At 44.3% G+C, this 26944-nt stretch overlaps 1 protein-coding gene across 1 annotated transcript in view; it reads left to right on the forward strand.

The window, feature by feature from the left end:
• Spats2l (spermatogenesis associated serine rich 2 like) overlaps positions 1-26944 on the forward strand; it is a 176814-nt gene that overhangs the window by 16128 nt on the left and 133742 nt on the right. The window contains exon 2 of the mRNA XM_051153842.1: positions 10189-10238. The gene's annotated coding sequence lies outside the window, so the exon portion shown is untranslated. The remainder of the gene's footprint in view (positions 1-10188; positions 10239-26944) is intronic.

A 26944-nucleotide genomic window follows, 5' to 3' on the forward strand; every position in this document is an offset into this window, starting at 1 on the left:
GACAGTGCGTGGCATGCACATGTTCTAAAGTGAGCCTTGTACAGGACACAGAAGGTTAGTGCAGACGTAGAATAGCAGGTAGAAGCGCGACGCATCCTAAGAGTGTAACTGGGGGGTCGGTTTCCTGGCTTCAGTTTCTTGCAACACCTCCCCCCGCCCCCCGCAAATGTTTCTGTTCTGTCCCTTTGAACTGCTAGTCCTAGATACGCTAATTTTTATTACAAAATGACTCTAATGCCAGAACTCTCCAAATCTCCATTTACCCATCTGTGAAATGGGCTGGTCACGGTGCATGTCTGTAACTAGAATTACTGAGAGTGTGGTGTTTGGTTACAGCCTGTGCTGTGCAGTGTGAGCTATAGTCATTAGATAGGCTCTTTTTCTTGCTTTATTCACTTGAATTCTAGGGTCAAATTTTCCCTGTCAGAAAATATTTGAAAACACTATAGAGTGATTGCATAAATTTCAATATATGAATACAGTTGATATTATCATTTCCCTGTAGTTCGCTCATTTCTGGTTCTTTGCCATCCCAAAGAACACCATTGTTAATATCCCAAACATTATTCGTGTGTGTGTATGTGTGTGTGTGTGTGTGTGTGTGTGTGTGTGTGTGTGTGTGTGTGTTGCTAACGGCATTTTTTTTTTAATGGAAAGAGATAAGATTCAAGAATTTTGAAATGTTTACCAACATGTCAGATGATATGCTGTGTGTTCTTTACAGCAGAGTTCTCTCCTCTCACCATTGCACAGTCCCTTTGAGGTATAGATTTGTCACCCCTAATTTTCAGAGGAGGAAAGTCTGAGGGCAGTGAGTCTCTTGCCTGGAGTCACAGACAGCTAGTGGAGGTGGAGAAGAGGCAGCGTCGGCTTTGGAAGCGCAAGCCTTTTCCATTCTGGCATGCAATCATGCCTGTCTCTTTGAGGCCAGCAGCATGAATAGTCACCATTGTGCTTTCTACAAAATGTCACTGGGTGCCACGTAAAAGATAGGACACTTGGCTGGAACTCTTGGCTTCCTCAGTATAGTTCCTCTTGTGCGCGCATGTTCTTATATGTCTTGGAATGGAGCCTCATTAAAATACGGCGTTAAGTCAAAGGAAAGCAGCATTGGTATGATTACTTGATGAAAGCAGTTCCGCGCAGAAGAAGACATCCATTTAGTCGATACGACAAAACCCTCCTTTGTTTTATTGTATGGACCAGGCCAGAATCACTTATCTCCCCAGAAATCAGAGTGTTTCACAAAAATCAGCTTAGGAATTAAGCCGTAAGAACACTCAGAATAATTGATACTGTCAAAAGAAACTGTACATTTCTCTACTTGCTTGTTTGGTAGCGCGAGAAAAAAAAAATCTTCGGCCTTAACCATAAGATCTAGAAGGGGATTTGATAACACTCTGGGTATCTGTCCAGAGTCAGAGAAAATTTAAGTGTATTAGGGTATTCTCCCTGCCCAAGAACTGTTTGGTGAGCTGCCAGGTCGTCTTTAAGAAGCCAGCTTTTGGAACATTTATCTTGGCGGCTCTCAGATCTGACTCACAGCTTGCAGGGTGGCCGCCAATCTTGTAGGAAAAGCGGATAATTAATATGACGAAGAAGGCCCAGGTGTTACCAGTCAGTACCTCACACGGCTCCTTACAACAAAGGGGCAATTGAAGTCACCCTTTAATAGGGTGATCGTGGTTTGTCATTTTGTAGATTCCAATTCCCAGTAAAACGGCTCAGAGAGAACCTCTAGTTGTTATCTTTCATGTATGAGAGATGCTTTGCTCTCGGGTTTATAGCCAATTACTATCTAGTCGGGACAGCTAGCTTGTTGAGTTCTTGCGGGGGGGGGGGGGTGGCTCACGCCTCTTGAGCTTATGTACTTTGGTCTTGTGATTGCCCTGTTTCCTCCATCCTCACCTTGGAAAGGAGGAGCACTGTCTTCAGAGTCCCTGGGCACAGGAAGGTTTTGGATCTCGACAGAAGTCCTCTACAAACTTGGACTGTTGATAGTTCGGCATTCACCCAGCCCGTCACACTTTAGTTCTTGCCTAAAGATAGGACCTGTCACTTAGTCAACTGGACAAAAGCCACCCTTTCATGTGTCCCAGGCCCTCCAGTCTCCAGGAAAGATAATGGGATTACAAAGTCACAGATCATTTGAAAATCAAATATATTGAAGGGACCATTTGTCCAACTCAGGAGTTCTTTCATGCTTTGTTTTCTTAGTTATTAGTTAATGGACGTAGAACATCCCCCGTTGAGGAGGAGTCAGTTTTAAATGTTTTTAGATGAACAGTGGCTTTGCTTTTTAAGATGTGTGCAACAGGTACCTCTCCTAAGGCTAGCCCCACAGACATGGCTACACATCCAACGTGGCTACCTTGTTGGATGATAAAGGCACAGGCCTATTATCTGTTCTGATGCCTCCTGTTGTCTAGCTTAGATTCTCCCAAAACTTGGATGCTTATTCCTGAGGTGCATTCCTCTGAGGAGCAAGGGACCCCAATGTTATAAGAGGGTAGTTTTTGGACCGTATTAAAATCCTTTATAACCATAGACATTTAAGGTGGGTGTGGTGACACACACCTACAATCCCAGAACTCAGGATGCAGAGTCGGTAAGAGCACACATGGGTTGGAGGCCAGCCAGGGCTACATGGGAGGTTCCAGGCCAGCCAGGGCTACACTGCAAGACTCCATCTCAATTGTAAATCACTGGCATCTGGATCTAGTGTGTTGATCTGAAATAGAAGCAAAGCTGACATAGTTGATATGAGTTTTAGCTCTCAAGAAAAAGGCTCAAAGGAAAAGAGAAAGAAGAAAAAAAAGTAAAGAAATATTCTGATAAGATTGCATTGTAGAAAACTGCAAGAGGCTTTAATTATTCAAGTACTCATGCTGCTGGGGAACGGAAAAAGAGACCAAGAAGTTAGAAGTTTGACACCAGGAAAGGCAGACCTGTGGACCTGTGTGAAATCTCTCCGTCCTCGCCTTCATCTTACATATGCCAGGCACAGAAACCCCACCTCACTTCTTTCCCTGCCTTGCGCGTCCAGGACAGGTTCTGTTCACTGGCCACCCCTGATTGGGCTTGGGAAGATGCTGTCGATATTTCATGGCTCAAATGTATCTGTGGGGGCCCTCTGGGGTGGGAGCCAGAGGGGTTTTTTTTGTTTTGTTTTTTTGTTTTTTTTTTTTAATGAGAGAGAGTTTCTCTGTGTAGCCTTGGCTGTTTTTGACTTGCTTTTTTTTTTTTCATTTTTAAAACATTTCTTATAATTTATTTATATTTCATCTAGATTGTTACCCCCTCACTTGTATCTTCCCGTTCCCACCCTCCCTCTTGCCCTCCCACCATCTGACCGCAGCCTATCAGGTCTCATCTGGATAGCCTGTATCCCCTTCCTCTGCGTGCCTGCAGGGCCTCCCCGCAAAGAGGAAGTGATCAAATGACGGGCACCAGAGTTCATGTCACAGGCAGTCCCAGTTGCCTCCCCAAACATTGGAGAGTGAGCTGTCCATTGGCTATATCGGAACATTGTCCTCAGTTGGTGCATCAATTTGTCTAGACCCCCGGGTCCAGATCCGCTGGCCTTGACGGTTTCCCTGTGGGGCTCCTGAACTCTCCCAGTTCATCCATCTATACAACTCTCCGTGCTCACCCCAGAGTCTGGCCGCAGCTGTGGGTCGCATCATCTGCCCCAACCAGCCTGGCCTCGAACTCACAGAGGTACACCTGCCGCTGCCTCCCGAATGCTGGGTTTACAGGCATGCGCCACCATGCCTGGTGGAGCCAGATATTTTTAAAGGCTCACTGGAGCCAGGACTTCCTGAGCATGCTCGGTGGCACCTGACCCTGCTTGCTGTTCTCATTTTGAATCAGATTCTGAGTTTTATATTTCCCTCCACACAGGAAACTATCATGAAATCCCCTCCTCCGCTTTGGTTCCAAAGCTTGGTCCCATTTCATTTCTTTAGCACCTACTTCCTCTTGACTGCCTGCACTGTAAGGGGCCTGGTTAAAGACTGGGGTGAGGGGTGGGGGGGCAGGGTGGGGGGGCAGGGTGGAGGGAAGCAGCTGCTGAAAAAGAAGCAAGCATACTTTTGTAGAGGGCAAGATGTAACTCAGAGTTGAGAGAGTTGGGAGGTCAAATTTGTAGCTTCCTTTTTCCCTGCTGTACTTTCCACAATAAATTACACTACATGAAACTCTATGCCAATGCTCCGTAATGGAGCTAATCCCAGTTATGATGAAAATCCTGCTGCTTACTGACTGTGACTCAGGCTCCTGAGCATCCATCATGCAAAACTGTAGGGTAGCATAAGGCTTTGGGCAGCCCCTCAGAGTGAGCCAGGACAGGATTTGACCTGGGTCTCAAACTCCTCATGGTTTTGATATTTTTTCATCTCTGCATGTCAACAAGTAATCTGTATATTAAAGCAAGGTAAGCCAGCATCTCTTGCTATAATGAACAGCAGCACACACCCAAAGGCAACAACCCCACCCACTGTATTTTGCCGTGTTGACGTATTTTACCATGAGCCTGGCTGACTAACCTGTCTTCCGGTACAAGGGATGGCAGTGTCAACATATAATTTAAGAAGAATGCCAGAGAATTATAACCCCGTTTCTTCCTCCTCATTTAGGCAATCTGTAATTCATTTTGCTCATACTAATTGTAAGAAAATACTAAGTGAAGACTTGGACTGCAGTCACTGTGGTGTTTTTCACACCACAGCAGTGTTGTCCAACTCCTTTCCCACTCTGAGGACTTCTTCCTTGTGGTTTTAACTTTTCAAATTGAAATTTTTTTTCTCACAATTTCGTACATGCGTATAATCACTTTGATTATATTCCCCCTCGCCATTAGTTTTTCTTCCGCTCCTCCCCCCCCCCCCCCCCCGACCACTTCTTGCAGATAAATTCCCTCCCGGCTTCCATGTCTAATTGTGTGTGCCCCACTGAGTTGAATTTAGGGTCACTTGTGGGTTTTGCTTTTGTTTGCTTTTTTTTTTCCCACTTGACCAACAGTGACTTACCAAAGTTGGTACAACCAGGGAATAGGATCCACACATTCCAGCAACCATTAACTGCCTAGGTTTCCTTAGGAAAGTTTGGGGCTTCATGCACTCCCCCGAATCCATGAATGTTGGTGGGCCAAGCTTGGGAGGCCTTGTGCAGGCAGCCACTGCTCCTGAGGGCTGCTGGGTGCAAGAGCCTTGGTCACACCCAGAAGTTGGGGTCTCACAACGTTCTTGCCTCTCTTCTAGCACTTACATTCTTTTTATCTCCTCTTCCGCCATGTTCACTGAGCTTTGGTTGGAGGGGATGAGGCAGCAGCGGCTGTTGGTTATCTCAGCGCATTGAGCAGTTCTGAGTCTCTGCGTTAACTGCCATCTCATGCAGACAGAAGCAGCTCCCCAAAAGAGCTTTTGGAGTTGGTTCAGATGACCATAGAGTCCTGTCTTGTCGGAATCTAGTGCTTGCAATGGAAAGGGATGTGGGACAGTAAGGAGGGGAAGCCCTACTTTCTCTTCTGGGCTGGTTTGTTTGTTTGTTCGAGACAAGGTCTCTCTGTGTAGCCTTGGCTGTCCTGGACTCGCTCTGTAGACCAGGCTGGCCTTGAACTCACAGAGATCCACCTGCCTCCGCCTCCCTCCTGCTGGGATTCAAGGTGTGCACCACCACTGCTCGGCTTTCTTCTGGATTTATAACTGTCAGAGAATTTCTGAAAAATCACCTGGTCTGACTCACAGCCTTTCTATAAACAGTTGGGTCACGGCATCGGTTTACAGACGCCAACATACGGACTTACTGTTCAGTATCGGGAAAGTCTACGTATTGTCCACGTGCCCTCCTCCGCCCCCCCCCCCCCCCCCCCCGCCGCCCCGCGGCTTGCATATTCTTCTCATTGTGCTGGTGTGTGCCAGACTAGAGCTTCTGAGTAACTTCTTAAAGGCCATTGAGGTCAGAATGAAACAAGGTGGGATTTGGACCCAAGTGTGTTTCATTCTAAAGCCTTTTCACTTCTTACTGCATGAGATTGTTTTTAATAATATATGAGACTGAAGAAAGTTTTTTTTTCAAATTGTTAAAGTCATACGCACTCATTATAGAAAGTTTAGAAAGCAAATTATAGAGAAGGAAACAATTACCTATAATCCTGCACCCTAGGGATAACCACTACCAAATTTCATCTTTTTTTCTTCTTTCCAGGCTTAAGAAAGCTATAATTTATATGTCTAAATGAGTCCTGTAGCGCAGGAGGGCTGTCTTCGAGGCTGACACATGAAATCAACAGTATTGCTATTGCATCAGATAAGTCCCTTTCAGAGTCTGTTAATGATCCTGAGGCATGGGACTGGAAACTACAAAGGCAGTGGTATCCCTTCCTCATAGCCTAGCAAAATAACCCATAGCATGTGCGACCATTTTCTGCCTTCTAGGTGTCTATGCTGTAGCTGCTAACACTCCCACTAGGAATACCACCTTGTCGGGCCAAAGAACCATAAATACCTTGTGCCAAGTTCGGTTGAAGTAGGGGATTGAATTTACCAAAATGCTCCTCCTTGTGTCAAATATTGATGGATATTTTGGGGTGTATTTAAAAGCCTTTATTAAAAATTAAATCCATAAATGTTTAATATCTTATTTGACAACTCATTTATTACATTGTCAACACCACAGTGTTTGCCTTTGGTGGGACATAAAGAAAATCAGAAAATTGCTTTTGTCAAAACTTTGAAAAGCATATTTTGAAATCAATTCCTATTTAATGGCAGTATTATACACACTGAATTATTCCCCTCCAAGGGGTTTTTGTGAAAGCAAATGGATCTAAGTGTGATGAACTGATCTGTAAATAAAGCCAGCAGCATCTTATGTTGAAGTAAATGTTTCCCAAAGATATCTCTCTCTCTCTCTCTCTCTCTCTCTCTCTCTCTCTCTCTCTCTCTCTCTCACACACACACACACACACACACACACATGCACACTCATGCAAGCGCAGAGTTCTCGCCTAACGTATGACCCAGGCATCTCATTAGTTGGCTGTTTTCTGCTTTACTTTTGAACAGGCATTCGTATCTACCCCATCAGACAACTTGCCTTATCCACCAACTGCTGGGCACCTGGGGCTCTGGCTTTCAGACTGGTGTTGAATTCTTTGGAGCCACTACCAGGGTTCAGGCTGGGGCGGAGTAGGCAAGCATGCCCATCCTCTGGGCTGCACTCTTCCCTTGTCTTCTGGTTGCCAGTGTTTCCTGGGCCAAGAATTGACCCTGCTCATGGGGCTACTTCTGAAATGTGGGTTGTGTTTTATGTTAATAACCTTGGCTTGTGCCACTGAAGCATTGCATTCCCTCTCAGAAGCTAGATCGTTGGGAGAAAAGATTGGGGGGAAAAAGTGGTAGATAGGATCTCAGGGTGTCCAGGTCAGTCTTCTCATTTAAATATGAAACCCAGAGATGTTAATGGAGGTGGAGAAGTGGTATCATAGCCAGGCAGGCCATCTCATTTCTTTTTTTTTTAATTAAAAATATATTTTTTCATGAAATATATTCTGATTAAATGCCCCTCCAACTCTTCCCAGATCCTCCTCATTTCTCAACCCACCCAAATCCAAAGCCTTTCTCTCTCTTTCTCATTGAAATACAACTAGGCATCTAAAATAATCATCATCATCGCCATCATCAGAATAGGAGAAAATAAACAGGGAAAAAAGAGCCAAAGAAAAAGCATAATAAACATATTCTAGTGCTGAGACACACATTCACACACACATAGATAACCTCTAAAAACAATATGGGAAATCTTAATATCTAAGCAAATATATAAAGGGAAAAATTGCCCAGGCAAAGCACTGTGAAAGAAAAGCCTCCAAAGCCTCCGTTGAGTTTGTTTTGTGTTGGCCATCCACTGGGGAGCATGGGGCCGGCCCTTAAGTGTGGTGTGTGTGCCTGCTGAGATGCTATTGGAGAATACTAATTTTTGATTGGAGGTAGCATGTGGGTTAGGGATGGGAACGCGTACCTTCATCCTGTAGCAGGTCTGAGCATGGCAAAAATGGTGGCAACAGGTGTTGCCTTTTACCTCCTGTCCCTTGCTGCAAAACCATTAGATTGCATTCATAAATCTAGCTACCAAAGGTTCTCTTTCTTTATTTGGCCACTTCCTCCTCTTGAGGCTGACCACCAAGGTCCAGGTATCAACCTATTGAAATCTAGTAACCAAAAGCCCCATTTTGGCTCATTTATTTAACATGTCCAACCAAAATGAAACACCTCACCCTAACACAGTGTTTTCTCCTTTCTCTTTATAAAATGCCATGTGCCTGTGGGCCACGTCTGTCTCCCCTCTGTCCAGAGGCAGTCCTTTCTCCCCCACCCCCCACCCGGAGCAAATATTCTGTCCTCCCCCTCTCTCTCCCTTGTTCCTTTCCCCTTCTCTCTCATCCTCTGTCTCCTGGCTTTTTCTCTTATTTCTTGCCCTTCATCCCTCTGGGGGAAAATCTCCTTTGTGTCAAGAACGCGGTCTTTGTGCATCCTGTGCTAACTCCAGTTCTTTCGGGGACCCGATCTGGTTTAGACCTGTGCGTGCTGCCAGGGTCTGTGTTGTGTTCATATGTGCGTCAGTCCTCTTGTGTTTGGAAGAACTTGTTCCCTTGGTGTCTTCTATCCATCCATCCATCCATCCATCCATCCAGTCACTCTTACAGTCTTTCTACCTCCTCTTCCACATAGTTCCCTGAGACCTGAAGGGAGAATTAGGTGATGATATCCCATTTTCCAAGGCCTTCTGACTCTCTGCCCATTGCCTAGGTGTGGGTCTCTGTATTTGTTCCCATCTACTGTGGAAGAAGCTTCTCTGGTGATGGCTGAGCAAGACACTGATCTTTGAGTATAGCAGAATGCAATTAGGAGTCATTGCTACATTCCTTTAGCAGAACAGTAGTATTTGATTTCCCCTAAGTCTGTGGCCTATCTAATCTCAGCTTCTTGGACAAATGAGCAGTATCAGGCATAGGTTCCATCTCATGGAGTGAGTGAGCCTTAGTTCCAGTCAGATAGTGGTTGGTTACTCCCACCGCTTTTGTGCCACTATTGCACTAGCATACTTTATAGATCGTTATAGATGGCAGGATTGTGGCTGGGTTGGTGTTTACCTTTCTCCTCAGGTAGCACACGGAGGGCCTTCCAGTACAGAGAACGCCGGTCAGTGGGGGCGAAGAAGGCTCTAGGTAAGCACCGGCTTGTCTTCTCCGTGCTCAGTGAGTTATGCAGGTGCCATCTTCAGCAATCAGGTCTTTTCCATCAGCTTGTGGGGAGCAGCCAATAACCTTGGTGATAGCCTGGGATGTTTAGGGGTTCCATGGGGCCTCTCTGGCCAACAGCTCAACTAGATGTAACCCATTCCCAGCACTGGCGGTTTCTTTTGGCAAGAGATGTCTAGTTAGGGCACTGGCGATTCTAATTTAGATTTCTTTCATGTATATATTAAGACTCTTCTGCCACCCCTCAAATGGCCCTTAGTGTTAGTTGTCCCTCCCATAGTCCCTTCTCTATTCCCCCACACTCTTGTTTTATCCTTCCAGGCACATCCCTCCCTCTTGTTCTCCAGTGGTCTCATGAAAGTTGACCGTATGACTCTGTGGGATCTGTGACCTAAGCATTTGAACCCCTACAGCGTGTTTTAGTTACTAAGAAATGCAGAAATGTTTGGCGGGAGTATGTGAATGAGTGGCTGGTGGATTTATAAAGTTGGCACCCACCTCTGTGTCTAAGTAGTAACTGGCTGAGTGGTGACTTCCGTGGAGTTGTACATTGTAGGCTAAGCCTGGCAGGAGATAATAATATACAATAAAACAATAGCAAACATTTATTTTTAATTAGTTAGGCAAACACTATGTGACCACTTTCTGGGTCCTGTTTGTCACCACTGTCACCTGTTGTGCCTAGTATACCACATTCCAGTGTAGTTTGGTGGGAACGCTGTTCTTATCCCCAGCTTACTGCTGGGTAAACAGAGACTCAGCTTACCCTGCCTGCCCAAGGTAGAATAAAGTCATGTGTGAGGACCAGCTCATTATCTGCCAAACTCAAGACTCTGTGATAAGGAGCGAGTATGATGGGGAGTGGGCGGCGGTGTTGCTAGTGGAATTTCAAGCACTCTGACCTTCCAAATTATTTCTCTCCCTAGGATCCTCCAGACCCCAGGCTGCTTTCCGAAACATCTCTGTGGATTCCCAGGTAAGCAGAGATGGGCCCCTCTGTCTCTGTGACATCTTCTGTCTTTGTGGATGACGTATCCCTTTACTTGCAGCTGACTCCCAGAGACCTCAGTCACAGTTTCGGAGGGTCTCAGCTGCTTCTTAAGGTTTCAGGCTAGAGTTGTCATTAAAGGGTGAGAACTGAGGCAGTCCAGTCGGGGCCACGTGGCAGAGGGATCTGAGCCACTTCTGATCCACTCACGCTCCCCATACCCTCTATCACGCCCCTCACACCCACATCCCCCTTCCAAACTTATCAGTGTTTCTATGGTTATTGTTAGAATAGCATCCTGTAAAGTGCTTTGGAGTGCCACAAAACAAAAAAGAAAACATGGTCTTTTATAAACATCCCTGCATGCGGCTAGGAGTCGGACACTCATTTGTAGTCCTCCGTCAGCATGGAACTGGAGCAGAAAGATCTGGGCTCAGGACTTAGGCAGCCCGGCCTTGCCTCCAGCATCAGCTGACCAATAATTGCATGGTCTTACTTTGACTTCCTTTTCTGAGTCCTAGTTTCCTCCTTTCTGGTGTATGGATAGTCTGTAGCCACAACCACTCTGAGTGTATCTGATGTCACCTGAGATAGACAATCACCGTCATCATCAGAGCTCTTGGCTAGCTCATCTATGTGAAGGAAGCCCGCATCCAATAAAATGCTAACCTGTTGCCAGGCGTGGTGGTGCACACCCTTACCCTGAGTTCTTCAGATGCAGAGGTAGGTGGATGGATCTCTTGTGAGATCAAGGCCATCCAGGGCTACAGAGTGAAACCGTGCCTCCAACAAACAAACAACAGAAGCCTTTGTGGAAAGTAAGGCTGTTGTTTCAGGGTCATCATTCATTCTCCAAACTTCTTCAACAGTCTGTATTCCACGTGGAAAGATTTTTGGTCTTGAAATTTAAAAGAAAAAATCAAAATTCCAAGTTGACACAGTCCAGTGAGCCAAACGTAGGTGCCTCCTAGTTTTTCTATTAGTGTTTAAACTTTATTCTTTTTTTTTTTTCCCTCAACCTGGAACTTCTGTAAGATGACTGTGGCTCTGAAAAGAGCCATTGACTCTGGTGGGAATTAGTCATAATCCATGCATGGATTGGGATGTTTGGCTTCCCTGTGCTTGAGTCACCATGAAAGAGAATCATTATAGTGAAAACTGGGTGGACTGTCTCTGTGTCCATATGTATGTACAGTGTGTGTGAGCATGGTACGTGCATGAGCGAGCACAAACCCCCTTCCTCCTTCCTCTTCCTCCTCCTTCTCCCCTCCCCCTCGGTTGTTTTTTGCTTAGGCAGTTGAAGAGTTATAATGCACATTCTGTCAGCCTTCTCCTCATCAGACAAGCATGGACACAGTCAATTCCTGTTTCCTTGGAACGTACACCAAATAATCAGAAACTCTGATTATTCCGCTGGGAGGCAACAGCTTGATGGAAAGATGTACCAGTTGCAAACAGTTCTGATCAGATTTTTGCCAGGAGGATGCGAGGCCCCCAGCTGTCTGCCACTGATCATATTAGAAGTGCTTAGGCCTGGAAAGATTGTTCTAATCGCATGTTGGAACACTTCTTCTCCTGACTGTTTACCCCAGAACAGTGACATTAGACGTCCCTTCTGGAACCAGCGCTGCCAGTTGGTAGTTGTCTAAAACATATGCCACATGAGCACACTTAAGGAATTTTCTAATTACCGCTCAGAAGCTCTGCTCTTTAGCTTTTTATGCTTGTATGGCAGGCCTCGCTGATTGGAGCGATTTCTCCCTTAGCATAATCCTGTTGCCAGCAGTTACAAAGAGACTGTGAAGATGAGGAATGAAACCCACAGTAACTGAGGAGATGTCCGAACTCAATTAGGAAGAGGTCTTTCCCGTGTGGACACAGAAGCCATCTAAATCCATTTTAATTGTGAGCAGTGGTACTTATCTGGTCAGGTTTATTTTGGAAACAAGTGCCAAAGCTGGATTTAGACCAGAACTCCAGATCTTCGAGCCCTAATGACTAATTTGGGTACCCACTGAATCCCTTAATTCATTTTGTAATTAGTTCTCCCGGAATTAGAGGGTTGCTTAGTTACAGTCACCGTCACAATTTTTCTCATAAATCAGGACAAACGTATGTAGATCCCCCACCCATGGTTCACATGCTATTCCCTAACCCTGAAGACCTATTGTTAGCAAAAGAACCATAACAGTATCAACAGCAATGAAACTAACACTTTGTAGGTCATAATGCAGAGCACACAGTCTAAGGTTCAAAGAGGTATGGCTTTTAAAAAATATCTATTTATATGTGTATGAATGCCTTGCGTGTGTGCATGTGTGTGCACCTGTGTGTACATTGCCCAGGGAGGCCATAAGGAGGTTCCCTGGTGTCACTCACGGTTATGAGTTGCCATGTGGATAGGTGCTGGGAACCAAACCGAGACATCTTGCCAGACTGAGGCAGCCTTGGTTCACAGATGTGGAAACTTACGTTACTTTCTCTCACGTTGCCTCAGTTTCTTCTTATAAGTTGGGAGGAATGGCAGTATGTACTTCACCAAGTTCCTCTGACAGGCTAACATGTACAAAGTATAGGTATAGGAACAGTATGTGGAAAGTTTGTGGCACAGGAAAGGATGTGAGGTGGTATGTTTGTCATTAAGGAGGCAGAGATAAATGGGCAGGCACGTTTTGTTGGTGGCACGCCATTATCAGCTAGGTCCCATTTCTACACTCATTCTGTTCTCCCTAGCAATGAAAACACTGAAGACTTGGAGGTTCGGTATAATCCTTTTAAAATTAATCTTTGTTATTTGTGCTTGCATTCTTTAATTTGGCCACAGATTAACATATTTTTTTTTTTACTTCAGCCTTGATCCATGTTAACTTGAAAGTCTTTGGATGCAAAAGTATTTTACATTTGGAAAAAATTTCTTTTTCGCTGTATGCAATATTAGCTCTATCAAAAAGAAAAATACTCTCAAGTAAAAATATGCATTCTGTGAGGGAGAAGAGGGAGAAGGGGAGAAACAGCTTTGATAAAATCTACTGGAGAATCCCAGACTTCTTTAGAGAATAAGTTAGGGTGTATATAATGCCATAGCTTACTTATATTAAAGTCTGCAGAAAGATAAATGTGGACATTAAATGACCTTTCTTCAAAGCTATGTAGGAAGTAGTTAGTATTAAAATTGACTGGCAAGGGACACATTGGAATTAATTTCCTTTAGGATTTCACTTAGAATCTTTTAAACTTCTTCCCTCTCCACCCCACCCCACCCCAGCCCAGCCCTGACATGCGTGTGTGTGTTCTAGAGAAATATATATTCAAGTTCATCCAAAGATGTGCTTAAATACTGTGTTGCAACTGAAGAACCAACAATAGCTATAAAATGAACTACCTACAGACATGATGCTGAGAGAAGATACAAAAGAATGTTATTGCATAGGTATCTTTCTACATTTATGTGAAGTATAAAAATAGAAAAAAAAAAACCCAAAAGGTTACTCAAGTATGTATAAATCACTGGAGTTTCACCCAGTGAAACTTGGCCATCTCACAGAAATCCAAGATGCCCGTGGTCTTTGCCCTACAAGCTGTTCTGATGCTACCAGTGTTTCAGAGGTTGCTAATGAGTCCCTAAAGAAAGTTTAGGGAACTTTAGTAATAAATAGTAAAGAAGTAAACATTGACACATTGGGGCTGTTGCTTTAGATACGTCGCAGCATTAAAAAGCTGAGTATGGACTCCTCGTTTTCTTCTGGGTGTGGACATTCTAGAAGGGCCTTAGGGTGTGTCATGGAGCCCCCCCCCCCCCCCGGGCTTAGATTGCCCAGGAATCTAAAGCTTGCCTCATAACTTCCACATAAACATTTTCATTTACCTCTTATGAAAAATAGGAGGCCTTGATCCAAATGTAACTTCCTAATGACATGTTCTTCACCAACAGCCTAGCTTACCCTAACGCGCTTGCCAAGGGCAGGGAAGATAATAGGTACGTAGAGTCACCATCCCATCAGTTCAACCTTGATCTGGTTTCTCTTGTATTAAAGTGTATTTGCAGTACTCATTGCCATGTCTAAGCAGAGGACCATAGTGTGTAGCCATGCCTCACATCATATGGATACTTAGTACATAACACCTGTTGTACTGAGTGAGGCTCAAGCACTTACTTGGACTACATCAAGAATGGAAGTACTAAAACTGTGTACATGCCTGGAAAAACTACATGTATTTTCCAAAACAAGCCAAATGTTGTTTTCAAATATTTTCCTAAACAGTATCTTAAATTGATTTTTTCCTTTGGGGGGGCGCATTCATTAGAAGCATCCAATTGTACCAAGATTTGTTGTTTATCAAGTGCGTAGACATATAAAATGGTCTAATTTTATAGTCTTCGGTCTTGCTCTAAGCATACCACCAAAGAAGCAGCTGGTGACCATCGCTTTGCCCAGTTTCCATTTTCCAAGGTGTAGCGCCATTATGTCATTCATGGCCCTTACTTTATAGCCAGCTCCCACGATGCATTATCAATGCCGAGCCACACACTGGTTCCAAGAAGGCTTTGCTTGGCAGCTTTTTAAGTGTGGAGCCATGGACGGCTGAGAGCTTCTGTGGGCAGCTGTCTGCCAGAGGTTTGCAGGTGTTCTGACTAACACTTTGAGAGACCGGCGCTAGCAATAAGTTGTAATTTTTCAGGTCTGTGATGGAAAGATTCTGAACACTGAGTCCTCTAATCCTTGGTTATTTGGAGGCTACTTCTGAGGGAAGTGAACAGGAAGGGACAAAGCATTCTCAGAGGTTAACCTTGAACTCCGCCGAGCCAGCCATAGTCAGTAGCGAAGGCGTTTTAGTGACTTTGTTCTAACCCTGACTTTTCTTGGCTGTGGGTGTTGACAGAGTACTGGGTAAAGGCCTACTTGCATTCCTTGTTGCTGAGGGGGAAAAAAAATCTCTGAGGAATGTCCCCTTCCTTTCAAAGAAGTACCTACAAATTAACATTTTTGGAGCCTAACAAAATAGTTTATGAGGCTTGCAAAGTTTTCTGAAATAAAAACTTGAAGAAAGCTCTGGGCATTGGTGGCTTACTCGGAACAGTCACAAGAGGAGGGCTCGCTCAGCTTATTAGCTGGTGGTCTCCTTCCTTCTCTGTGGTCTGTTCAAAGATAAAGCCATATGGTAGGTAGCACGGGGTATATTCAGACATCCCCGAGAGACAGAGTAGTGACTGCCATTGCTTCTATTTCATTCTGTGCTTTTCTTGTGCTGTGCCCATTGTCTGACCCACAAGAATACTATCAGTGTGTTCATCAGTATGAATGAATATATTCAGGTCAGCCCATCCGTGATCTGTGTGTTGTCCACCAGTTTAGAGGGATAGATGACTCTACCAAAATTTGGAGCTGCCTTGAGTAGACTGAGATCATCCAACATGTGGAGTGGACGACGAAGAAACAAATAACCAAGGCGATAGTGTGTAGTCATAGCTAGTGGCGCTGTAAAAGACCCACGGGGGTCCTGTCCGGTTGGCACATGGGGTGAAGGCCAGAGAGTGCTTCGCTTCACTTCTCTCCCAGAACCAGGCATCGTCCAGATGTGCACCTCTGGTCACAAAGAAAACCAGTGACCATATGAGGATAGGTCAGCATGCATTGGTCATTAAGGCTCACAGGAGGAGAACACCAGCGCGCATGCCCTGACACTGCGGGTCAGAGCGTGATTTTTGTATCTCAAGGACAGAAGGTTTAATAAAGAGTCCAGTATGAAGTACGCTTCACCCTCCAAGTGTGCCGAACTGTGTCAACCAAAGAGCTGTTCCCTGGAGTATACGATCTCCTCTTTTTTCCTAAATTAAAAAATGAACTGTTGACTCTCCACAATACATGTTATTAGCTTATAGAGAGCAAAGAGTAAATAAGGCACTTGCTTAATGAAATAACAGTTCATTTTAACTTAATGGAAGTAATTTCTTTTCTGAGCTTCGTTATGGAAATAGGCCACCATTACTTTTTTATTCTGCCATTCTTCATAACCTTGTAGTATGCTTCCTGTTTGTGCTTTTAAGAGCTGTTTATAAAGAGCCTCAAGGGACATCTTTTAATACTTTCCCCTTTAACATAATTATTCATCTATATCCTACCCCGTTAGAATGTTTGAGGGTTCGGAGATATAGGAACTTCTTAATGAGATATGGTTAATGGTCTATGCAGGGTACCACAGTGTTCACACCTGGCTTAGCTAACATAAATTACATTTAATTAGTCATTCTACAGAAGTAGGTATTTTAGAATAGATTTAGTGCCTAAAACACAGTTTGCTTTTTATATATAGTAGTCGTAAATAAAATTCTTTTTTTTAAAAATTATTATATATCTTTGTGCATGGGCAGGGCATTTTGCCTGCATATGTGTCTGTGCCACCCCTATGTGCAGTACCTGCAGAGGCCGGAAGAGAGTGTCAGATCCCCTGGGACTGGAGTTACAGTGGCCATCTCTCTAGCCCCACAAATACGTTTCTATGAGTAACATTTATAGATTTTTCAGACCTTGTTTTGGAGCTGGAGAGATAGGTAGGCAGTAAAATATTTGTCTTATAATCGCTAAGACTTGAATTTAATCCTAAAAACCCCAAATAAAACAGCCAGATGTAGGGTACATGCTTGTTATCCTAACAGAGACAGGCAAACCCTGGCTCACTGGCCAGCAAGCCTGGCCTATTTAATGAGGTCCAGTCCAATTAGAGACCCTGCCTCAAAAGAAAAAGATGGAGGGTCCATGAGGAACGGTACCTAAGGTCAGCCTATCACTCCCACACACACAGGCACATACACACGCATCCCTTCCCCTCCCACAGACACAGAAACTTGTGTGTAGTAACAAAGTCCATCCAGGAGGACTTAAGTGATAGGCTGTGGATGTGGCCCTGGAGCAACGTGTTTGCCTGGGACGACTAAGGCCCCAGCCCAGTCTGCAGTGGAGCCCACGCATAAGCCAGAAGGAGAGAAGAGATAAGAAAGTGAAGAGCTTTGTCCTGTCCAGATATCCATGAGGAACCGGAGGTATTAACTTTAAAGTGCTGTATCAATGCAAAGCAATTGTGTTGTTCCTTTTCATTTGTGGCTTGCAAGGCTTATCAGCTAATGATCGGCCATAGCATTTTGCTATGGTCTTGCTTAGAGTAAGATTTCCTTTCTCACATATAACTGTGTGGTCGAGGTGGCCTAAACTCTCCAAGTGGGTTCTTTCACAGTTCACTTTTTTTTTTTTTGGACCCTTTCAGACCACACTTTCCCATGATGCTTTAGGAGGGAGTGTCATTTCTTGGGAAGAACCTTGAGGATACGTTAGCAATTTGCTTGTGGCAGCTGTGAGCCCCGCTGTGGCTGCCTGACCCATCACCCACGTGATGAAGACACCACATGAGTGGTCTCTTAAAGTTCTCTTCTGGGGCTCTCGCTCTGCTGTGGCTCTCTCTACTGTGGATCTCTGTGTCTCAGCCTCTCTCTCTCTCTCTCTCTCTCTCTCTCTCTCTCTCTCTCTCTCTCCTGTGAGATGTTCTCTTTCCTATGGCTCTCATCCCCCCCCCGCTCTCACTCCCCCTCCCCCCCTTAGCCCTCCTGTTTTGGTATAATCTCAAGTTGGTTCTCATTTTGTGATTACAGTCTTTTTTGTTTTTTTGGTTTTTTTTTTTTTAACCTTTCTTGTTCCTTCCTGGGTCTCTCTGTTTCTCCCTGTCCCCTGGTGTTACATCCCTCTCGCTTTACCTTTTATACCCCAACTGCTCTAAGAAACCAGAAACAAACAAGTGTGTTCCCTAAGGTCCTGTTGCTGACTCTCCAGCCCACTTCTTCCCCAGCTGAAGGTTCTGGTTACTGCAGCACTAAGAGGTACTGAGTGCACCTGGGCCCTCGCGGCACACCCCTCAGAGTGCTCCCAGGGAGCAATGGAGCCCTTCCTCAACATAGACTCCTCCAGAGAAGCATTGCACGCTGCCAGTGAGGAGACAGCCATGGGAACGAGACTCTGACAGTCACCCTGGGTTACACAAATATTCCTTCCATTTAGCATGCCCTTTTATTCCGCTTGAGAATGACTACAGCTACTTACATCGCATATGGTATTTCTGTGGAAACAAAAATAAATGGGGCTCTCTCAAGAAGCGCACTTGAGCTCCTGCCCTTGGTCTTCCTTTCTGAGTCATTATATCCAACTTCCTTTTATCACGTATTTTGCTTTTGTGAAAAAAAAATAGATCATCTGTCCACTGATAAAATTATGACTCACAGGAGTGGCATCATTGTTAAAGATAAGGATTCCTCCTATGACTGAAATCCTTAGCTCTGGGGACGGGTCCTAGTGGCGTTTCTTAGGGGTTTACATGTAGACCTTTGTGTCCCTGGCTGGTTTGATTCTGTGCTACGGCTGCCATTGTGCATGAACATAGTCAGTGTCCTGTTTTACAGATGCAGGTACGTGCAGACATGGTAGGTTTAAGTGGCGTATGTAGGATCCCTGATGTGCACAGAGCCTGAACTCTAACCCAGGCAACCTAGCTTCAGTGTCTACTTTTGTTGTTTGTTTTGTTTTGTGAGAAAAGATCCTTGTAGCCTAGGCTGTCCTCTAACTTGCTGAAGATGACTTTGAACTCCTGATCTCTAGCCTCGGCTGAGATTACAGGTGTGTACCCACGTTCCTAACCACTGCACTAAACTTCCTAAATGACTCTCTGAAGAGAGGCCGCTAATAACTACCAAGCTATAAGAACCACAGCACAGTTTGGAGTAGTTCAGTATGTGTTAAAGCACAATGTTCAATTTCCGGCTGCCGGGTCAACATGTTACTTTGTGTTTGAGGACTCTTGCTACAAATATATACTGCTAAGTCAGACAAAATACAAACAAAGATCTGCTTACCTTAAGGTTACCTTAAAGTTTCAAGAGGCATAGGCTTTCATAATGAGAATGATCCTGTTGCCCAAATCAATAGCATTTGGTAGCATTTAGACAGAGCACAACCAACCCTAACATTTGTAAGGTAACAAACAAGTTCAATGCCACGCCTCCCTTCAATCCCACCTCCCCTTCTTTCTTGTTCTTAAATCTTGCAAAATAAAATTTCTTCTTGAGTATCCATTTATCCTATACCATGGACTTGCCATCAGCTGTTCTTCAGTGTGCATACAGGACTTGGGTCCATGTCTCTGACTGTAGCTGAGAAGCACGGAAAGAGACGAGGTCTTGGGCAAGGGTTAGGCCGGTTCCAAAGATGAGGATTCACAGAAGCCACAAGTCAATCATCGTCATCACCATCATCATCACCATCACCATCACCATCATCATCATCACCATCGTCATCATCATCACCACCACCTCCACCATCATCATCATCTTTCAAAATGTGGAACTAGAGACCAGCAGTGCAGAAAGGTCTGGCTGGTTTTGGAAGAGTCACGTGGCCTGTGAGGAAAAAGAGTGCAGCAAGAAAGCAATGCCCCACGGGAAACTGGCTGCTTTCTTGTTCCTGACTTACAGGAGAGCAAAGTTTCCAACCCCAGTCTGGGTCTGCCTTCCTGTTGGGGGTGGGGTGGGGAGGGTGGGGGCCTCCCCCCTACATCCCTTCACTTGCCAGCACTAGAAGCAGAACGCAGGGCACCTGAGCTTTTACAGCCCCTTTGAGGGAAGTGAATAGCCCAGAGGCCTGACTTTGTGTGATTCTTTTGTGCTTTTATGCATCTCAGGAACTGAGTTTTGAGATTTTTTGTTTTTTGTTTTTAAATAGAACTGGTATTGCATACCTAAAATCACTGCCAGTTTGGCAGGTTTTCCAAGCAGAGTTTGCAATCATAATGAGTTCTTTCCCTCCCTCTTTTTTTCTGGTTAAGAACAATATCCTTGCCATTCAGTCTCCAAATATAGCAAGCAGCAAAGATGGAAGAACGTCCTCATGCTAGGAAGGGAGTTGGCATCCTCAGTGATGTGAGGTGTCCAATGTGGAAAACATGTTTAAAAGGAAAAGCTGATGCGAGTTATTTTTTGGAATTAGGTAGAATATAAATGAATAAACAGAAAAATTCAAAGAGGGTGTGCAATCTGGTCACGTGTCCTGCTCTCTCTAGTTCTACAAGTATTTGTTGATTTTTTTTTTTAACTTAAGTTTCAGATGCCATTTCTTTTTTTGTTTGTTTGTTTGTTTTGTTTTTGTTTTTTGAGACAAGGTTTCTCTGTGTAGTCTTGGCTGTCCTGGACTTGCTTTGTAGACCAGGCTGGCCTCGAACTCACAGCAATCCGATGCCATTTCTATCGCTCCGTTAAAATGTCAAGTTGCAAACTTGTCCTGGCCTCTAACTGGGAGAGCAACTTGATGAAGATTTTTGTAGCTGATACATGTAATCAGTAATGGAACTAGGGACTTTCTGCTTAAGATGTCTTGTTCAATGGTCCTAGAGAGATGGCTCACCTGGGGAAGGGATTATCACACAGGTGTGACGACCTGAGTTCACCTCCAGCACCCATGCAAAAGCTGGCCATGAGGCTCACTCTGCCCTAGCCCCAGCTCTGGGGAGGCAAAGACAAGAGAACCCCAAGGGCTCACTAGCTAGCCTGGCCTGGTTACATGAATCAGTGCCACGTTCATTCAGTGAGATGTTGTAGCTCAGAAAATAAGGGGAAAAAGTCACTGAGGAAGGCAACTGGCCTCTGTGTGTGCACATGCACACACACACACACACACATACAGAGAGAGAGATCTCAATGGAATGCCATAGTAGTTCCCCTTCATCTGTGGAAAATACACTTCAGTAGATGCTCCAAACCATGGAATAATGCCAAACCAAATAAATATATATAGTTCCTTCCTGTGTATATATAACTTTAATAAAATTCAACTTATAAATTAAGAAGCAGCCCCTCCTCCAAAAGAGCAGTTTTAATGATATGCTGTACTAAGTGGTTGCCTCTCAGAATATCTTACTGTTCTGTGCTCGCCGTTCTTAGCATGTCAAGTGGCACTGTCTCTGTGATGAGCTGGCGGAGGGGAAGACTGAGGCGCTGTGACCTGGCAAGGGTCACCGGAGCACTGATGCTGTGGCAGCATCACATGAGACCCACGACTAGTGACTAGTGGCCGAAGGGTGGCATTCGCAGCACAAATGCCCGGGACAAAGGGATGATTGATATCCTCAGCCACTGGAGCAGGGTGTTACAAGATATGATCTCCTTGCCAAAGCTGGCCCGAGGTTCAAACTATTATGGGTTGTTAACTGTGGGACTTTTGCTTTAAAACTTTTTGGAACATGGCTAACCATGAGTAACTGAAACTAGGACAAGAGAAGACTATGTCATCATTAGTTGCAGCGAGAGCATGCTATGATGCAGTCTCACTTGGGGAAAATTCAGTACCATTGGCGATCTCAGCACACCTATGCCTTTTGACAGATGTCGGTCAGCCTATATAGTTTTCCATCCATCCCATGTAAATTAAAATGTATGACTTTGTGTTTAAAAGGCAGTATATTTTTTTTATTCCTTTAAACTAAGTTTATTGTTTTGTCACGAACATTTTATTTCCAAGCATTCAAGCTAATGAAAGAATTAAGGAGATATTCAAAGGTGTTGGCCACAAATATTGACTACAGTGCTGTTTACAAAATGCTAAATAGGAAATGGCTTAAACAATAATAATATATCAAATAGTTACATGTGCACACAGTGTAAAATAGGAAATTGCTTAAACAGTAGTAATATATTAAATAGTTATGTGTATATATATCATGTTACTGTTGTTTTTAGAAATGCTATTCAGGTACCATAGCTATATAGCAAGTAAATATTAAGAATGAAGTGTTTTTTGATGTGTTGTTGAGATAAAATGTTACAAAACCAAAGATGTACAGTGTAAACACATTTTAACACCTGAGTGTAGTTTTAGAAAAGGAATAACAAGAGCTTTGAAAGGATTCACTGAGTGATAAGCTTATTGTACTTAAGATGTTCTTTTATCTGTGTCTTATTTTATTTTTTAAATTGGCACATATATTGTTTTCCTAAAAAGAAAAAGGGTTTGTGTGACTAAAAAGAAAAATAAATTACTAGACTGTGTGAATGCGACCAGCTGAAAAGGGGGGTCAGGATGATTTTGAGCTGAATTCATTGGTACATTTTGGGGTTGGTGTTTTTGTTTTTGTTTTTGTTTTTGTTTTGTTTTGTCTCACAGTGCCACCTTGAACAACCCGGAACTCATCTTGTAGACCAGGCTGAGCCTTAACCTCATGGAACTGCTTGTGTCTTGTCTCTAGTCGTAGGGATTCCCAGGCACGCACCTCCATACCCAGCTTGGAAACTCATTTCAGCTGACTTGTGGTCTGTGGTTTTAAGAACACCACTTTGATTTAGCAGAGAGAACATTTTTCTTTCGAGTCTTCCTTGAAGAAACTGAAGACCCTCAATTTATTAAGGCAGTTCTGGACTTTCTTCCTATTCCTGCCCTACCCTAACTAGTGCTACTCCTGCACCACAAAGCTGCGCCTCATGGGAGACAACCCCCCGAATTCCTGATACTCTCATGCTGCCAAGTGATGAAAACAACGTATTAATAAGAAGGAGTCACATTGTTTGTAGACACTCGAACCAGCCAGCTCTGAAATCTTATCCCTAATCTTCTGCTTCAAAGAGAGGCGTTCAAAAGATGTAGCTTTCTATCACTTTTTGATTACCCTGGTTGGCTCACTTTTTTTTTCCTCAGAGACCTTTCTGGAAAGGGGCACATAGCTGAGAACTCCCCAGTGCTTTATGGAAACTTTAGCTGTTAGGTGGGAGGCAGTTAAAACAAACCTTAACAAAAAAATTCACTCACACTAGAGAGCAAAGGCCCACCCGTTGTTAACTGCTAGTAACCTTTTAGGGTCTTCCATTTGTAGCAAGGAGGCCTCTGTCTGTTCCAACCTCTGGGCTGGGTTTAGTCAGCAAGGCAAGACATTTAGTATGTTTTTCCTCATTAATCACCTTGTGCCATTTTCATGGTAAGGCAATCCATTTATTCTGTGCCTAAAAATACAAGCTCAGAATATGGACAACATTCACAGACGCATATGTACAAGATGTCACACTAAAACCTATCATCTTGTGTGCTAGTTTAAGAAACACTTTCAAAAGTTTAAATACATAAGTTCAGATGACTTCACAGGGACCACAGAAGCAAGTCATTACAGATCGCAGCCTGTGGACCGGCTTGCCATCCCATCACTTTTGAAAGGACATTCATGGGAGGGTCTTGCCTCACAAGTAAGGAAACCCACACTGTGACCCACTGAGACATAAAAGATGGCCCTGCCCTTTCAGGTCCAGGGTTTCCACCCTGTAAATTCAAGGGTGGGTGTGGCCCTTTCTTGGCTTTCTCCCAGTTCTAAAGCCCAGCAGCTGCAGTGGCCAGAAGGCATTTATCACTCTCTCTATCACTAGGATGGAGGGAAGCGCACCAGCTAACACCCTGTTTTTGTGACTCCTTTTCCTCCACCACTTACCTCTCCTGGCCCAATAAACCACTGTTTTCTTGTATATTTTTCTTTCCTTGTGTCACACTATGTAATTTCCCAGAAAAAAAAAATCTCATTTTGACAATCTCTACCCTCCGATGTGTGATGTATTGTTGTGACTCCTGAAGAAGAAATCTTAAAGGCAGCTGCTTTCCACCCTTACCCAATTTTAAAAGCTCTCCCCTGGGCACTAAATGTCATTTCGGAGAATTCTACATTTGTTATCATTTCTAGCCTAGCCAATAGAAATCTAAGCCTTAATTTGAAGTAGAGTGATTCTTGCCTGGAGACAGTGGGCTCATAAATATATAGCTTGATTTATTCCTGTAATTTAAGAAGATATTAGGAATTTTTAACATTTTTTGGAACATTTCATTCAGTGTCTAAGTTGAATATACAAGATTGGGCTGGCGCATGTGCTTGCAGATCTTGCATTTTTAATTGTAGATAGGATATTTGTGAATCAAATAATGATTTCAATTGAAGCTACTGTGAAGTAAGCCAGGTTATTTATGACCTCATGAAAGATTTTACAAATCAGATACTTGTATGCTTGGTTTTAATTAGTTTAACTTACAGACTCTGAAATATGTCATCCCTTTTCTATATTGAAATATCTGCCTGTTCTCTGCAATAAGCATAGAGAATCTAACCCAGATAGGCAGAGAAAGCCACTGCTGGGTCCGCGGTGCAGTGTAGGAAGTCCATGGAAGTCTGTTTGCTCGCCCCTCCCTGGCAGCCAGCCATGGAGAGCACAGAAATCACCAAGCGAACTTTCTCAGGAGACATTTTCAGTGAGAGTTGACTGGGCTGTATCCTTAACCTCGTTTTTGTTCCTTTCTGCACTCTGCATTGTTGGAAGATGACTGAGGCAGCACAGGTTCCATCACGTGCTCCAGTCAAGAGAAGTGGGCAGGAAAGAGAGAGCTCGTTTTCCTCACAATGTAAACGGTCTTCTATTTGCTTGTTGTCCTGACTGCCCATTTCGGGCTACATTAGACCTGTAACTGAGACTTGTGGAATGAGGTGTTGACTGGGTCGTGTAACCAACCCTGGGGCCCTGATTGCTGGTGTCTGCACTGGGTCTCCCTAACAACATGACACTCTGTGGTTAGTGAAAGTAGGATGGATGGATGCTTTTCTCAAGCCACAAATATCCTCTCACCAACTTTGCCAGTTTCTTGAATTATTGTAGTCACTAGAAATCTAGGTAAACAGATTGCTGCGTTTGTAACGCTACATAAACAGGGATCTGGGCATCAGATTCACTTACAGCAAATTAAGGGGAAAGCTGAACGCTGTATGCTTAATCCAGATTAGCGATCAAAATATATTTCTTTTAGTTTTTCCAAGGTGGCGTCTTAACAACGTGTGGTGAAAGTTTCCTTTCTCGCTGCCACTCTGCGTGTGGCTCTCCAAAAGGGATCACATCGAAAGTTAGCAGACACAACTGTTTCAAACTCACAGCAACTGTATTTTCCCATACAGCTTGCTCATGTAGCGGAGAATGTTGTTTCTGAACATAAAGTTGTGTAATAATATTAAAGCTAAATGAAATTTAAAACGACTGTGCCAAGCCCTGAAAATGTAACGCAGGGTGCCTGTTATGTAAACTTAGTACTGACATTCTGAGCTTAGATGGATGAGTTACAGGGCAGTGACAAAAATGTCATCTTCCCTTTGGTATGCGGGAACATGTAAACATGATTTTGAGGTGACTGACTGTAGAGGCATGTTGGGATATGGTGAGCAACAGGACAGATGATGATGACCACAGTTCTGAAAATGTGCCGACGGCCCTCGGTTAGCTTTGGGCAAGGCAGCTTCTTGCAGAAACCATCACTGGGTTTTCGGAATGCTTCCCAGCCCTTCAGGAGAGAGCCTGATGCTGCGGAGCCTCTAAACCTCAGGGAGTGTCCTCAGAGAGTGAACTGGAGAGAGAATTTCTAAAGTGACCAGGGCTCACCTAACTGGGCTGGGGACAGCTGAGACCTGGTGGAACAAGTTGGTGAAGTAGAAAGCCAGAGTGTGATTCTCCTGTGTGCGTGGCCTCAGCTGGACGCTGTGACTTCACGTGTACCAGAGCACTGTGACTCTTGCCAACAGGGAGGTGGGAGATAACGGTGGGGGGGGGGGGGAAGGTACTTGGTGTGTCTAGCCGAGTGCTATAGTCTACCCCAAGTTTTTGATACATGCCAATCAGTAATGCTGCAGAGCTAATCCTTGCAAAGAAGGAGAAGAGTATTGGGCTTTTCACTTTTCCCCTTTGTTTCATTTTTAGGGAGAAGTTAAAAATACTAGGTATGAAGAAGTTAAGTTTGGGTCATCGTCAACGCAGGCAATGCTTTAACTTTATGAGAGCAATGAGTTAGCACAGCAACAGCTTGTTAGCAGCCTCCAGATCTTGCCCTAGACTTTGGGTGCATGGCTGCTATTAAGTTCCATCAAAGAGTGTTACCCACTCGCTATCGAAGGACTCAAGAAATGAGCAGAGCCTCAGGCGTGCAGCACCGTGCTGAAAACCACTGACGTTCTGTCATCCTAGAGTGTCCAACATCTCAGAGTAAGGGGACCCAGTGACTGTGACCCTTCAGTTTACAAATGAAGCCTAGAAAGGAAAGGTGACTTAAGGGCCACACCTAGAGGCAGTGACAAGTGCTGAAAGTAAAATCAAAGTTCCCCTTGTGCAGCTGAGGAAACACGGTGATGTAGCCACTAAATTGCATTGCATGCTCTACAGATCTTTCCTTCCGGTCTCCTTTTAATCAACAGTTTAATCCAGCCGTGGAAGGTTAGTTTCACCCTTTTCTACAAGTTCTCAGAAGCCACCTCTCCCTCCTCAAAATGCCAGTAATTATGAGTCTTTCATCTGTGGCCACCCCATTTCTCAGGAGTGCCATCTCCATCTCCCTAGGTAGGAGGCATCCAAGAGAACCCTCCATCTTAGATTGAGGGTCAGAGAAGGACTGGGGAGTGGGGCTTCCTTCCCAGCCTCGACTTAATGTCTTCCCTCCACAGATCCTCCACATGGCTGAGCTTCGAGCCTGGCAGGTTCCGTTTTTCTAGAAAATAAATCATCCGTGTCCTGCCAGGGACTGGGAAGGGGTGCTTGGCTGGCTACTCCGAGTAGGGTAGATCTAATGTCTTCCTAATCAGCTCTCTTTGTCTTCTTGTCTGCAAAGGTG

This window comes from Acomys russatus, chromosome 12, assembly GCF_903995435.1.
Source record: "Acomys russatus chromosome 12, mAcoRus1.1, whole genome shotgun sequence".
In the NCBI taxonomy this organism is placed as follows: Eukaryota; Metazoa; Chordata; class Mammalia; order Rodentia; family Muridae; genus Acomys; species Acomys russatus.